The sequence below is a fragment of the Sceloporus occidentalis genome, unplaced genomic scaffold (assembly GCF_023333645.1).
Source record: "Sceloporus occidentalis isolate IW3139 unplaced genomic scaffold, rSceOcc1.0.p SCAF_45, whole genome shotgun sequence".
Classification (NCBI taxonomy): domain Eukaryota; kingdom Metazoa; phylum Chordata; class Lepidosauria; order Squamata; family Phrynosomatidae; genus Sceloporus; species Sceloporus occidentalis.
The window spans coordinates 2,800,171-2,816,834 of record NW_028317025.1 but is presented as its reverse complement, the minus strand read 5'-3'; the positions used below and the strand labels follow the sequence as shown (position 1 = coordinate 2,816,834).

General features: G+C 44.1%; 1 pseudogene; it reads left to right on the top strand.

Moving 5' to 3' along the window:
- Positions 1-4,217: 4,217 nt before the first annotated feature.
- LOC149289464 (phospholipid hydroperoxide glutathione peroxidase-like) lies at positions 4,218-8,164 on the top strand (annotated as a pseudogene).
- The last annotated feature ends 8,500 nt before the right edge of the window (positions 8,165-16,664 follow it).

Sequence of the window (16,664 nt, the reverse complement as noted above, 5' to 3'; positions counted from 1 at the left end):
GAACAAAAAATTATATCTGGCACCAACTGGATTCAAATGACAAAGGTTTATTGTAAGAAGGGCTGCGTAAATTGTTGGTGCTAAATAAATAAAAAATAATAATCATAATTTTAATCCATTCTGTACCAGATCGAATATGTGGTTCCACATAGAGACGGCATTGATCCTTTTTAATAATCACTGCAACAGTGTGCACAACAGTACCTTTAAACTAATGCCCAATGCTTGCGTGCACTAGCATAAGCAAGACACATTATTGTTCTTTAAGATGTTCATTTACACCAGTATTTTCATTATATACTTTCTTCCCCATTTCACTAGATCAACTGTTTCCCAGAGAACAAGAGATTTTCAGTAATGTGTGCAGTGAAGGGCTGCAAAAATATATTCTACAAAGGAAGTGACAAACATTTTTTTAGGTAATTAATGTAACATATAATTGGTATTGTAATGTGAATATTAACTGATTCGATTTAACACTTTAAAAATGTGAGCATACTGCTTTTGCCAGAAATGAACAACACGCAACCTTGTGAGTATGCATGTATGTGTTCAAAGGAGCAAATACGGTGTGTGTGTGTATATATATATATATATATATATATATATATATATATACACCGTATTTGCTCAATTATAAGACGACCCCCCAAAATTTTAATATTAATTTAGGAAAAAAAGGGGAAAATCGGAAGGTCATAGAAGCCCCCAGAGGAAATTGGTTGTCTGCGCCCACCGGCTGCCAGAGAGAAGGATCTGGGTCCTCTGCGGCGCTGCGTGGGATCTGGATCTTAGTCTTGTAGTCAGACCTCTATTTTAAATAAGATTAAATAATCTTATTTTTTTACACTAAAATCCAATCCTTTTCTACTAAGCTAGAAGAATACCTTTAGTCCATCGACAGTATTGGTATTTTAACATTACTGCGTTATATTTGGCAGGTTTCCGAGGAACAACCCAGAACTGTGCACCAAATGGGTAGTGGCGATCCAGCGTAGAGACTGGACACCTTTGGTGAGAAGCAGAATCTGTATCGATCATTTTACATGCAAGGACTACACCCTGCAGCCAGGAGCATTAACTCCGCAACTCCACCCGCACGCTGTGCCATCAGTTTTTCATGTAAAAAGCAGGTGTAGGAATTCCATCCTGAAGGCAGCTTGCGAAGATCCAGGACCATTGAAGGAGAAGGTGCACGAGAACAAGGAAGTGCTCAGATTTGCTGACCACACATACTCTGCAGCATATCATGTGATTAAAAACCCCGCTCCTTGCTCAATTTCTTCTACTGTTATTCTGAGGAAAAGAATCAAAACTTTACAAAGACGCGTACAAAGACAGAGGCACAAAATCAAAAACCTGTCTGATATAATTGAACAGTTAAGGAACAGCAATATAGTTGATAATGGGACCTGCCAACTGACGTTGTCAGTCGTGCAGTGAAAGTAAGGAATACTTTGTGTAGTTTTGTTTACAAAAAAAAACAAAAACAAAAAACTTTCAAGTTTGCTGCTAATGTTATTTATTTTTTTAATTGTCTTTATCACAAAAAATACAATGTGGCCAACAAAAAGAGCAATTACATAAATTACCATAATGACTGTTAAAGAGGAGCTCCCACCAAATCTGTTTATTAGTAGCATCAGATTAAAAATAACATTTTCAAAATATTGTGCTGTTTACTTTTTTAAAAATGGTTCCAGTTTTTGCATTATATTTTCAGGCAGCTGTATAAACAGTGTTTTATGAAAGGAATATTTTTCCCCATAGGACTTCCTCTTTAATTTAACTTTTTCTTGCCACTGTATGTATGAATGTCTGGTTATGTTAGTGTGTTCCTGGGTGTGTTAGTGTGTGATTATGTGTCTAGGTATGTGTGACGGGAAAGACCTGTACCCCAACTGGGGACTCCTGTCAATCGTTGCTTCCTTCTCCCCATGGCCACCAGGATACCAGTGATTTAACCCATTCACCGCCAGACAGAACCAGCGTTGCCGAGAGAAGGGGGGATGCCGCTGCAACAGGGCTGCTTTACCACTGTGGCTAGCCGAAGCTGAGCTACATCGTGTGGCTATTGTCCTGAAAAGGACAATAAGGGATCATAACAGCCCACCCCAGGCATCAGACAGCACTCATGTAGAGGTGAAAACAGGACTCCCTTTATTTGGAAGCACACAGCCTTATATACAGTCCGCCAGTACAAGGGACATAAATCATAAGTTATGTTAGCGTGTGTGTCTTGGTATGAAAGCATGTGTGGTATGTTAGTGAAATTGTGTGTCTGGGTGTTTGCGTATCAGGTTAAGTTTGTGTCTGGGTGTGTGTTAGTGCTGAGTGCCTGTAATTGTGTTCCTTGACTGCTTTTGCTTCAGTGCCAAATTACCTCTTTATTAAACATGTATTACACTGCTAAAAGGCCATATTTTTTCTCAATGAAAAATGAGTGCGGCCCACTCACACATACATTTCTGATGACGTGTCCCACTACAGAAAAAAAAACTTGGACACCCCTGCTCTATGGCACACATTTCATGCCTCTTCTGTTGGACCTGTATAACGCATAAAGACGTCTTTAAATGCATAAATGTCAACTGGACTTCTGTTGCTTAAATCCTCCCTCGAGGACCAAAATTGACTAAAACTTCGATAAACAATCTATTGTCCCTGACACCCCCTCTAAAAAAGAATGCGTATCAATGTACTCTGTTGATGCTTTAACTCCTTCAGACAATAGAGTTTTCATATTCTTGTAATTTTTACCGTATGTATGCATGATTTCCCTTTTTCCATATTATACAAATTATACATTGTTTTGTTTAGGAGAAGTAGGCTTTCTGTGTATGATGGTATGCTGCTATTACACACAATTGGTTGGCAGGAAGCCAGCGATGCTGATCTCCTGTGCAGCGATACGTGAATGTCCCTGCCGCTGCAACAAAGTCAGGACGTACAGACAGTGGGGTACCTACAGGGGTTGCAACTACCACAAGAGCTGTCCTTCTAGGGACCACTTGTTTCTGTTTCCTCAAGCTGGTTCACAATTGTTCAGAAAGGGCCCTTCTGACGTGGAAGGGCCCTTTCTAAACAGGTTTGAACCGGCAATGGAGGACAGGAACGCAGGAGGGCCGAATTACTTGTGAGCAGCAGGACTAAAATCTGCAGGAGAGGTGGTATGGGTGTATGTATAAGTTTATGTAAGCTTGATATGTATAAGGGTATGTGAGCATGAATGTGCATGTATAAGTGTGTGTGAACATGTATGTGTAACTGAGATGGAGTGTGTGTTAGAATGAATGTGTGTTAATGAGTATGAGTGTGTGTTAGCATGTGTAAAGTTGTGTGCCAGAGAGTATGTTACACGTGGGAAGGGGTAATGATGGCACAGACAAGCTGTTTGGGGCAACGGTGGCACGTGTTGATTGGTTAGGCCCCGGGGCAATTTTCGAACCGGGGCCCTGTGTTTTCTAGTTACGCCCCTGCATTCAGGTCCCTCCTAAAGGGCTTTTTTTGGTGCAGGTTACATCCTAATGGGGACTGAACGGGTTAATAGGCATTCTTCCAAACCGAAAAAAACATTTGCCTGACACAGCAGTTGCACCCATTGGCTGCTTGACGCACTCCCATTGAAACCAATTTGAAGGTTTGCTGCGCATGCCCTCCCACCCGCAGCATTTGCCGAGCCAGCCTGCAGGGAGATGTTTGCAGCTGAATACATCTCTCGCTCTGTAAATAGCCATGGGGGCGTTGGAAGGGGCAAAGGCATATGGGAGGATCCTGCACAATTCCCAATGCATTTGCAAAATGGACAACAGGACAATTTAAAGAGGACAACTATACGATGCCAGTTATATATATATATATATATATAAAACTAGTGATTATAAACAGTTCATTATATGTATTAATATGGTTTGAAAAGCTGTAATGAAAAAAATTTCTAATTTATGTATTGCAGTAAAAACAGAATCATATGACAAACTTATGACAAAAACACTAAGAATCTTAGGGAATGAACCACCATTGGAGTTTTGAGGGGGGTTAATCATCTCCCAAAGAATCTTGCCTCTGTGAGAATAAAGGTTTAGGTCACTAAACCTCCCTGTGTGAATGCAGCAAAGTTAGCTCGTTTTTCCCTGACGCATTGTGACTCCGCCCTCAGTTTACGGCCGATCCTATTGGAGGAACGTTAGAAGGAGAGGGCGGGGCTCGGTGGTGACATGTTGAGATCGTTGAGTTGCGCGTCTGGGCGGTCAGTGTTGCACGCGGCTGTCACGGGAGTTTGCGGCATCCGAAGCAGAAACATGGTAAGGGCGAGGGTCACAGGGATCGGGTGCTCGATGGGTCAGCATTTAATCATGTGACAGATGGGGAGATTTGGGGTGTCCGCGGTTTGTAGGATGTCGTTCATTGTCCTTTCTGTCGCCCCGTGCGTTTTCTCACATACCACACCGTGACCTTCATCACCTGCTCCTATGCCTGTTTCCTGATGCAGGTGTACGCCAATCACTAGACACAAAGCGCAAGACGCTTCGTATGATAGCCCATGACGCTATTATATGTAACAAAGTACATATGGTGATTGGAGTGTCTCTTTAAGGCCATTGGATCAAGCACTCCCCTCTCATGGGTACTCTCTTGATCTTCTCTAGAAGGCTACAGGCATAGTTTATGGCCCTTATGCTCTGGGGCTACGACTGCCCTGAGCAGTGTCATGGAGGCAACCTATACTGCTAAAAGACTCTTAATGCTGACCAGTGATAAGTGAGACTCCTTACCGTTCAATGGTATATTGAATTTCTTATCTCTAGTTGCCTAATAATGTGATGCATTATGAAATGTCCTTTTCAGATGCATCCATAACCTATTACACAATTCCACTGATAAAAGATTGCCTAAGTCATTGGTTACCAGCAATGATTACTGTATCTTAGGTGAAATGGTCATCACGTCTGTAAAGTCCAAGGGCTGTGAACAACTTTATGGTATTTGACTACCAGAGTGCTGAAGATCTGTCTTTGCGGAGCAGTCCTGGCTGTTGCGTTTTGTAAACTGTCCATGCTAACACTGACAGTCTGCGATGTTCTTCTTGTTACATTGTAGGAAACGGCAAGATTGTAAGAATCTAGAGTTGCACGCCATCTTTCCATAGTGCCTTGAACTTTGAGAATAATGTGGCTTATTGGTAACTACTCTGCGGATAATCTCCTAGCAAGCAGATGGGGACTGCCGATGGGGTGGGGGAAGTGTAGTGTAATCTATAAACTGTCTGGATGGACCTTGATTTTTCAAGGCCTTTAGGTAATGCGCAATGCCACGCGACCATGGTGCCTGTCCACGCGACCATGGTGCCTGTCCACGCGACCATGGTGCCTGTCCACGCGACCATGGTGCCTGTCCACGCGACCATGGTGCCTGTCCACGCGACCATGGTGCCTGTCCACGCGACCATGGTGCCTGTCCACGCGACCATGGTGCCTGTCCACGCGACCATGGTGCCTGTCCACGCGACCATGGTGCCTGTCCACGCGACCATGGTGCCTGTCCACGCGACCATGGTGCCTGTCCACGCGACCATGGTGCCTGTCCACGCGACCATGGTGCCTGTCCACGCGACCATGGTGCCTGTCCACGCGACCATGGTGCCTGTCCACGCGACCATGGTGCCTGTCCACGCGACCATGGTGCCTGTCCACGCGACCATGGTGCCTGTCCACGCGACCATGGTGCCTGTCCACGCGACCATGGTGCCTGTCCACGCGACCATGGTGCCTGTCCAGTCTTTTGTCTCCCAAATGCAATAAGCTTAGCTTACGCGCAGTGCAATATCCTATGTAACACCAAGTTATTCTGTTTGTGCAGTGTGCGCAGGTGGACTGGAAAGCGGCCAAGACTATATATGATTTCTCAGCCAAAGATATTGACGGCAGTGAAGTGTCCCTAGAGAAATATAGGTGATTATTATTTTTTTGGTGTTTACATTCTGCTTCTTCTACATGACTTCTCACAAAAACACTCTGCTCCAAACAACTCAAAGCGAACGATGAATTAAAATGAAAGTCATGTCATAATGTAGTAGATCTGCAGTGAAAACTGTGCTTGCTACACACATCTTGTAAGAAGTAAGCAGCTTTTCCCTTCTAATTTAGATGTTTGTCTGCCTTGTGATTTTGGGCAACGCGTTCTGCTGGGTTCCTGCTTCCCAATGCATTGTTCTCTAGCAGATCACTTTGATACATGCTTTCAGTGCCTTGTATCTAGTCCATTATAGAACAGTGCTGCCCAATCAATTCCTTATCTGTATTGTTTCTTTCCACCTATCGTAACTTGTGTGAGACTATGGGCGCTACAGTATTCACAAACGTAATCTCCCGAGTAGTTCAGCTTTCAGGTGATGGTGGTCCTTGCCTAATGAAACCTTGTACTTGTCTTTCTCCCCCATAGGGGCCATGTCTGCATTATTGTCAATGTTGCTTCTAAATGAGGCAAAACACCTGTAAACTACACTCAGCTTGTTGATCTTCACGCCAGATACGCTGAGAAAGGTTTACGCATCCTTGGGTTCCCCTGTAACCAGTTTGGAAAACAGGTAAATGTAAATATGAGTGAGGCTTTACATAAGACCAGTTCAAAGGCAAGTTTGAGATATATTTCCAAAAAAAATGGGCAAATTAGATGGGATAATTGCACCCCCTACCTTCCACCTGCCTGGTTCTGTGTTTGCTTCTAGTGCTTTATTCATGACTTTTTTTTCTTTTCTGTTCTTTTCAGGAACCAGGGGATGAAGCTCAAATTAAAGATTTTGCTGCATCCTACAAGGTTCAGTTTGATATGTTCAGTAAGATTGAAGTGAACGGAGATGGTGCCCACCCCTTGTGGAAGTGGTTGAAGGATCAACCGAAAGGAAGAGGTACTCTTGGGAAGTAAGTACTAACTTTTGTTTAAACACTATGCAGTGTTTTTTGACCCATTAAACCCAGGGCAGGAATTCTGCCCCTTTTTTGGATGGGGGGGTGGCTTTCTAACTGGTGTTAAACACCCCTTTTCTAAAGGCATTTAAGTCTGATATGCTCTGGGTGTTACACAGCCCCTGGCTTCTCTCCTATACTGTATCACTTCTCATGGGTATCCTGCTGTTGGAATGAATGCAAGTTCCTTTGGTTATTGCATCAGAGAGAGTCTGATGTCCCAGAGATCCCCTCTAAAGAAGAACGTGTATTGGGGGGTCCGCACATACCTTTGCCCCCAGTGATCACTGAGCGAGTATACAGCGTGCTGTGATTTGTTCAGCAAATGCATCTCCTGCACTGCAAATAGCTGCGTGGCAGGGAAAAGGGCAAACGCATTTGCAAAATGGAAACCACAGAAGTGTAAAAGGGCCACGCAGCTAGCGTGTGCATTAAAGTCTATTTAATAAATAGCAGTCCTAACTACACATTTGTAGGAATTTTGCATGTTTTTCAGTTGGGCAAATAGCTTTCATTTTACTTATTTTTATCTTGTTGCTCTTTAGTGCCATCAAATGGAACTTCACTAAGGTGAGTCTTTGACCTATTCCCTCTGTTCCTCTTTTCCCTGTGCTACAAAGCTTTTAAATTTTTTTATATACATTATATATTATACATAAATTATTCTCCCTCACCCCCTCCCTCTTTCCACAGTTCCTTATTGATCGTCAGGGCCTTGTAGTAAAGAGATTCAGCCCTATGGATGATCCAATTGTAAGTGGCTTTTTTTCCCTGTTTATTTTACATATGGGGTCTGTGACCTTCTGCCAAACAATGACATTCATGCTGGCTTTGCTGTACTTGATGATCTGGATAGTGAGCAAAGCCTCCATTACATTGTTTATTGCAAATAAGAAAGATGTCATCTGTTCAGATTGACAATGTTTTGTGTGGTTTTACACATTGCATGTGACTTAAGGATTTAACAGTTCAACTTGCTTTCTCCTGGGTTATGATTAAAAATATTGCAAATATGGTTGCAATAGTAATGTGCAGAGGGGATTATGGGTGCATAGGTAACCTCTTCCAGTACCAACGTATGACCTGTAGTATAGTGAAAACAAAAGTTATAGCAGTGAGAATGTTTCTTTTTATTCAATCCAGATAATGTTTTACTCCTTCCGTAGGTCATCGAGAAGGATCTGCCCAACTACCTTTAGGATGACTCTTCCAACCCAGTGTCTGACAGCATTTGCTGCAGTTTTCAATCCTGGCAATGATGGTGTGTCTCAAAACCGAGAGGGAGGCAGACCGGATGGTGAACTGGCGTGCACCTACGGAGGGAAACTGCTATACTGTCAGAAACTGCTTTGTAGATAAAGGCATTACATTTCATTAATAAACCTTTTGAATACCTGGTTTGGTTTTTGTTTTTTTTGTCTTGTTTTGGCCTCGTATTTTCTGCTGGAGGCTGTATTAGAGGAATATGGGGTTGTCCTAGTAGAGCTGATCCACGTCGCTCCCAGAGTGTTCTAGGATAGTATTCATGTTTAGATACCACGGTCTGCAGAACAATGCAGGTGTAATAAGTGTGTATATATGTGTGTGTGTGTGTGTGTGTATGTATGTATATATATGTTCAGGGGCTGTTATGTAACAATAACACCTTATTGTTATTTTATCCTTTGTGAACCAACTGCTTCAGTGGCATAGGAATGTGGCTGGGTTCCTATTCTCAATTCCAACTTTTCTATTAGAGCTAGTTCTTACAGTTATTTGGCAATCTAAGTTATATTAATGATTTAAGAACTGCCGCTAACGATCTGAATGCAGGGATATAAATTTTATTTTGCTGCTTTAACATACGCTGAAGGTGATGTTGTACAAACGTAATCTCTGTGTAGCTCTAGGGCGTAGTTCTGCATAAAAAGTTTTCCCTGCCATCCCAGGTGACACTCAGGATAGACTCCTTCTCTGTACCTGAGATAGGGCAGGACTCAAAACTTTAAAAGCCCCTCCTACTATCCCCAGTTCCTTTCCTGCCCTACATTAGATAGGGAGGACTCGTCTCCCGTTTTTTTTTTTTTTTGTTTTTTTTTTTCCCCCCGGCTCTAGGTTAAGCCGATTTCCCTTGGCTAAGCCCCCTTGCTGGGGGATGCCTTTGCACCGTAGCCGGATGGTTGGTGCCACGCCACCCAGCGCACTTATCTTGCCGACAGGGTGCCCTCTCGGCTCCCGCTCCTCCTCGCGGAAGTCGTGGTCGGCTTGTTTGCTGCAGGTCGGCTTTGACACCACTGTTTGGGATCGCGTTGTCGTCCAACATGGCGTCTCGGTTAGGGCATTACGCACTTTCAAGTCTCGTTTTCAGACGGATTTGAAAATGTTGGCGCCAAATCTTTTTAAAGGAAAGGTGAGTCTGTACTTGGATATTTCTGTTCCTGCTCATTGCTGTTTATATTTGCTTGGGTGCTGTTGCATTTGAAGTGGTTATGTCGGCTCCTGATAATTCTGAGCCGCCCTTTGAGGACAAGCCGAAAAAGGCTTTGATGAAGACCAAATATACGCAGTGCTCTGTGTGTCACAAAGCTTTGCAGGATTCCAGGAAGAAGCTTTGCTGTGCTTACCTGAAATCAGTTTCGGATTCTGAGGAAATTGGAGGAAGAGAGTTTTTGGTCAGGCTTAAAGAGGAGATGTAGCCCACCTTCTCTGCCTTACATCAGGCTGTCCCTGTTCCTGCCTACCCCCACAGACTTAGTTTATCCTGAGGTGGAGTAGTGTTGTTCTGAGGAAGGTTAGATCCCGGAAGAAATTGAGACTCTTATCTCCGCGGTGAGGTCTATGATGTATTTAGAAGAGACCCCTTCTTTGCCAGTTTCTCCAAGTATTCAGCCTCCTTTCCTGTTCAGCCTGCGCTGTCTAAAATTATTAAGCAGGAATGGTATCGCCCATAAAAAAAGGTTAATCTGTCTAGGCGAGTGAAACATTTATTTCCCTTTGCCCAGTTTTGGGTCTACCCCTCTGGTGGATACCGCAGTTACGAGGCCTCTGCTGCTGTTTTCAAGCCAGGAATCGAATCTGCCTCAGTATCCAGAGCCGATTGAGAAGGATATTGTTGCCAAGACCTCTAGAGAGGCTATCCTCAAGAATGTCGCTGCTGTTAAACTGGCCGTGGACTTTCTCTGCGATGCTTCTATCGAGACCATCAGAATGACAGCCAGGGCTTCTGCGCTTTCCGACAGGCCTTAGGGCTGAAAGCCTGGGCTGTGGATATTGCCTCAAAGAATAGACTTCTTAATATCCCCTTTAAGAATAAGACTCTATTTGGTGAAGAGCTGGAGTCCCTTTTAGAAAAAAAGACTACAGGGGATAAACATTGGATGCCACAGCAGAGACCTGCTTCCTAGAGACGGCAGTCCTTTCGGCCTTACTTCCCGGGCCAGTCCAGAGGCTATGGTTCCAGATTTGCTTGCTCATCAAGGGATCAAGGCTTCAGGGGCAGATTTCCTCGGAAGAGGGGAAGAATTGACAGATTTTCCTTCCCAAAGGGTCTCAGGACCCAGAGAGCTCAGCATGACGCCTCCTCCATTCCGGCGGGAGGGAGTCTCCGATTTTTCAGAGACAATTGGTTCTCCGTCACTCGAGAACCCTGGGTAAGAACCATCATATCTCATGGTTATCAGCTTTAGTTTCTGATCAGGCCTTCGGAAGATTTTTTGAATTCCCACCTTCCTCAAGACCGGGCAAGGCAGGCGGTCCTGTTGTCTTCCATTCAACAGTTTTCAGACCTGAGGGTCCTGCTTCCCGTCTCGACCTAGCTCCAGCTGAGGAAGGTTTATTCTCCGGTCTTTCTGGTTCCCAAGGGGCCGGATTTTGTCTGATTATAGACTTACACTTCCTGAACGGTCACCTCCAGTTTCTCCGGTTCAAGATGGAAAACATAAGATCTACTCTAGACACCTTATGCCTTCACAACTTCATGGTCTCTATAGACCTCAAGGATGCTTATCTTCATGTTCCCAAACATCTGTCTCATCAGCAATTCCTGCGCATTGTTGTCCCTCGGGGTTCAAGTATCCAGCACTTCCAATTTCAAGCCCTTCCGTTTGGTCTGTCAGCAGCCCCCAGAGTCTTCACGAAACTCCTGGCAGTTGTGGTGGCCCATTTCAGACGTCAAGGAATTTCAGTTATTCCTTACCTGGACGACTGGCTTATCCATGCCCGTTCGGCTCCGGTTCTCCAGTCTCACCTTTCCAGAGTGGTCGACGCATTTCAAGAGCTGAGCTGGATTCTGAATTGGGACAAGTCCAGCACCATTGCGTCTCAAGAACTTGTGTTCCTGGGCCTACGCCTGGATTCTTGCTCCGGGAAAGCTTTTCTTCCACCTGACAGGATCAATGGGATTTGTTTGCTGGTACGCAGGGTTCTCTCTGCGCACAGAAGCTCTGGGCAAGATGGTCTCCACGAGGTACGCAGTTCCTTGGCCCTGGTCCACATGAGGATTCTTCAGAGATGTATTCATCATCTAGAGGGGAACCCGTTGGCTCTGGCCAGACTCATCTGTCTCCCTCCTCACTTCAGAGCATCCCTCACTTGGTGGATCCAACGAGAAACCCTAGTCGCAGGGAGAAGATGGTCCTTATCCGCCAAGGAGCTTCTCACCACCGACGCCAGCATCAGAGGATGGGGAGCCACATATCAAGACTGGTTTGCTCAAGGTCTGGTCTCCAGCTGTGCAACTCCTTCCTTCCAACTGCCTAGAGTTGCTTGCTGTGGAAAGAGTCCTGCATCACTGGGAACAGCTGCTAGCTGGCAAGAACATTCTGCTACGCTCCAACATCCAGGCAGTAGTAGCATATCAATAAGCAAGGAGGTACAAGAAGCCCCGTCTTCTACGTATATCTCTCAGGTTTTCCTTTTGAGCAGAGTCCATTGGATGACCCTGTCCGCAGTCCACCTCAAAGGGACATTGAATACTTTCTGAGCAGAACTGCTGTTCTGAGCAGCGAGTGGGCTCTGCATCCAGCGGCTTTCAGATTCATCGTCCGGCAGTGGGGTTTACCCGAAATCGATCTGATGGCATCCAGAGGCAGTTCTCAGGTTCCGGCCTTCTCCCTCAATCCTCAGGATCATCCTTTGGCGGTAGATGCCTTTGCCCAGATTTGGAATTTCCGTCTCGCCTACGTTTTCTCTGAGCTCCAAGGTTCTAGAGAAGATCAAGAATAACCGCGCCTCTGTTATCTTGATAGCTCCAGACTGGCCGAGAAGCATTTGGTATGCGGACTTGGTCACCCTCAGTTACACAACCCCCCCTGAGGCTCCCGGCTTGGAGAGAACTTCTTCGTGAGGGTCAGTTTCTTCACCCAAATCCTGCAATCTTCCAGCTGATGCCCTGGAGGTTGAACGTGAGATACCAACGGCCCAGGGTTTTTCCATTCCAGTAGCTGAGACACTACTTCGTAGTAGAAAGAAGGTTAACTCCCTCAGATATATTAAGATATGGAAGAAGTTTCGCAGTTGGTGTGGGAATTTTTCCTTCATCCTGTTCCCCAGGATCTATTCTGGACTTTTTACAAGATTGATTTGACAGTGGGCTTCAACCATCTACTATCAAGATACAGATTTCTGCCATTAGTGCCTTAATGGGATTCGATCTCATCTCACTACCAATTGTCAGACGGTTTTCCAAGGCCATCATCTGTATGCGTCCTCGTCCTGTCACCAAGATGGTTCCCTGGGACCTTAATCTCATCCTTGGTAGACTCACGTTGCCGCCTTTTGAGCCTCTTCAGTCTAATTCTCTATATTTGTTGTCTCTGAAGACAGCCTTTTTGGTGGCCATTACTTCCGTTAGGCGTATTAGTGAACTTAAGGCTCTATCTATGAAGGAGCCGTTTCTTCCCGGATAAATTCGTGCTCTCTCTACCTCCGAAATTTGCGCTCAAGGTACAGTCAGCCTTCCACAAGAAGCAGGAGATCGTGTTGCCTACCCCCCTCCCCCCTCAGCATATGAAGAAGCTCTACATACTCTAGACCTGAAGAGATGGCTCACCCTTTATTTGGAACAAACTCTGGCCCTGCGTAAGTCCTCTCGCTTATTTGTGGACTCTTCAGGCTCCAACAGGGGTCTCAGCATTTCCAAGAGCTCCATTGCTAAGTAGGTTGTTGCGGCCATCAGCTTGGCATATTCTGCAGCCGGACAGCCTTCACCTGCTGGGATCCGTGCCCACTCTACTAGAGCAGTCTCCACTTCCTGGGCTGAGCGATGTCGCATTTCTCCTGAACAGATCTGCAAGATGGCTACTTGGGGGACTCTCCATACTTTTGTCCAACATTACCGACTCTATAGATGGCACAGGAAGGCTTGCTTTTCAGACATAGGGTCCTTGAGGCTGTTTTTTCTTCTTGAATTTGCCCACCCTTCTTCTTTGGTATATCTATCCATAGTGTCACCTGGGATGGCAGGGAAACAGGAAGTTCTACTTACCGAGAGCTTCTTTTCCCTGCCAATCTCTGGTGGCACGTTTGTTCCCTCCCTTCCTTACTAAAATTTTTGTTGCATCATATTTATTTTCCTGTGTGGTCTTTGTTATTCACTGTGGATAGTAGAAGGGGAGGGGCTTTTTGAGTCCTGCCCTATCTCAGGTACGGAGGAGTCTATCCGTAGTGTCACCAGGGATTGGCAGGGAAAAGAAGCTCTCGGTAAGTTGAACCTCCTGTTTCCCCTACCCCAAAATCCCAATTACTACTATGATGCTTTTGTAGATAAAAACCTATTCGTTTTGATAAACACTTTAGTCTCTTTATAGCCTACCCCCATTCCCTCAAGAGTGTAAGCTTGCGAGCAGGCCTCTCTCCACCTAATGTATCGGTTTGTCTTAGTCTGTCAATTCTAGTCTTGTCATACCCCTTGAATATACTGAATGTATTGTATGAAGCCCTGCGTGAATTGTTGGGCTATATAAATAAAACATAATAAAAGGACACCCCCACCATCATATACACTTTAATACATATGCTAACTGCATGGTTTCTTTAGAGCTTATGGGTAGCGGGCTTTTCTGCCACGAATGAGCAGCAAGAATCGTTGGCTAACAACAGAGGCAGAATTTAAAAATGCATACAAGTATTAGTACTTTAATAGACATTCATCCTAGAGGGGTGTCAGGGGCATTAGACTCGTCCCATTAATGTTCAGCAGGTGTACTTCTTTAAAAATCAAGGAGTGTAAAGACCGACTTTCCGGCTACTACAGCTGACATGTTAGTATACCTGCTGGAAGCCTTTGAGAAGTTACCATCACCTTCAAAATAAAGATTGGATAACTGAACTGTAATTATTAAGCATTGAGTGGTGTAATTATTAAGCATCATCATTCTATACAGTCTACAGTTCTTACTGAACCTAGCAGGGAGCTTTTACAGCAGGCCTCCAGAGCAGGTGAACCAACAACGTTTCAGAGCTGTATTCTACACAATTTGAAGTCTATCAGCGCGCAGTACAGCAGAGCTATAAGCAACATGGCTAACAAGATGTATGTATGGGAAGGGTGTTACCATTTCATGTAACACAACAATTTGCGTGAACGTAACTGCTTAAGCATGCACAAAAACGGAGTGTGCCTTCTGTATCAAGCAGCATAAAGATTTTTAGTGGACGTATAAGCCGTGTGATGTCAGCAGGCTACCAAACATACAAACAACAGTATCAAACAAATACCGCCATTTAGATTGAAAATTTTACTTCGATAGGCTCCAAATTTACAAGTAGAAAAAGTAGGAATTGGTTGAAGGCACATATTCTAAATAAAACTGTATACATATATTCATTATTTATATATAATTATATCACAGACTCATAAATATTGTAGATGACGCTTGCGGGAGGGTACGCAGGATCAGTAGCACGCACGCGTGTCATAATAACTTACAGCAAAATAAATCTTTCAAAAGAGATCACAGGCACTGAGAAGAGATCTCATTTGGTACAAACTGGGTACACCTGATACAATGGGGGCAGCACTTCCTCTTAATCCCTTTTATATTTAGCAGGGCTTGAAATGGGTTCCAGAAAAATCTGATGCGCGTCCCCACATGTCCGAAAAGCTAAAATACCTGAGATACAGTTTAGATGAGGGAATACATAGAAAATACATTTTAATAAAACATGCAGCATCCAGCGTTGGAGCACACAGATGTGTGCAAGTAGAGTGTGCAAGGCACTGATCAGAGGACATTGCATAAAACTGCTAAAATTGGGAAATCTGCTGTGCACAGAGCAGACCACAACGGCAGCACAACGTATATGTTGTGCATGTATTTCTAGCTCCAGGATCTATTTACCAAAGGGTGACACTGCAGGAGAGGCATGATGTCAACTCCTTGGCTTAATTATGCAGTATGAAAGTTCCAACCACAGAGCGTGTCGACTGTAGAAAGTGCCTGGCTGCTCCTGTAAGATGTATAGTTAAATCAGTGAGACTCTTTCCAGATTTCCCCACCCAGTGAATTGTATAGGACCAGCTCTGCTTTTGCTACAGAAGAAACCTGCTACTGTTATTCCTTGTTGATGAATAGCAAAGGTAGAGAGTTGAAACTACAGCTCTCCCTTTAGTGAATACACCCCACTGCTATCTCTGGCCAATGTACCCCAAATATCACAACTGACAACAATGGCAGCCACTAGGTCTGCAGATAAAGGACTGGGACAAAATGAAAATAAACTCCCTTTTTTCCTATTGGGGCTTTAATCTTTGGGTGACTGCCCCATTAAAGTGTAAAGTGATTTCTATAAATAATGACATAAAAACTGGTATAGGTCAAGATTATGTAACACCCTTGGTTTTTCACAGCCAGGCAGTGCAAAGTTTAGAAGGGGAGGGTTAAATGTGCCGTCATATCTTATCATAGCAAATCAGCTATATGATGCGTATATACACACACTGCACCCTTTTCCTTAACTCCGCTGCTTTCAAAATGACTCACAGGCCGGAATCAATGCACTTAAAAAAAAAAAAAAAAGGAATAAAATAGGGCAGGACGGCGCAGGGTACAGACTACTCCACGTGTAAGGGTGATTTTTCCCCAAGGGCAGCGTCTGCCTCAAGGGGGGGCCGTTTCATATTGCACAGTATTTCCCATCCTCGATTCAGTAAAAGGGGTTAGAAATAAACAAAAAAAAATATATGCAAGCCTCGGAAAAGATTGAAAGTAACACGGGCTCCAACTGCAGTAGTTACATAAAGCAAAGGCTCTAACAGCGGCCAAATAACTACTCTGTTTGATCTTCAGATGAAGGGAGCTGGCATCTTTTGCATATTGTTACATCAGGGCTCCTACCTTGGTTGTTAAGCTATACATTACATATACACACTTATTGCAGTCCTATTTACAGAGATAGTTGGGTTTGATGTTCTCTCAATGTAAAATGTATCACCTCTCTTACTATAAGAGTCAGGCTTGCAATCTGCATTAGTATTTCAGAGCCATGTTAGTAAAACAATTGCGTACACTTAATGACATCCCTACATAGATGGCACTCCATCAGCTCACCTTTGTGCAGAACATTTGAGGAACAGAGAGTAGCATACTACTATGTGGATGGAAATTATTACAATGCAACAAACTTAAAAATTCTTTGGTGTAAAAATTAAACAGACTCTAAGTTTCTGGCAAAATATGTTGCCAGCCTGAGATATACAGATATGGATATATATATATATAT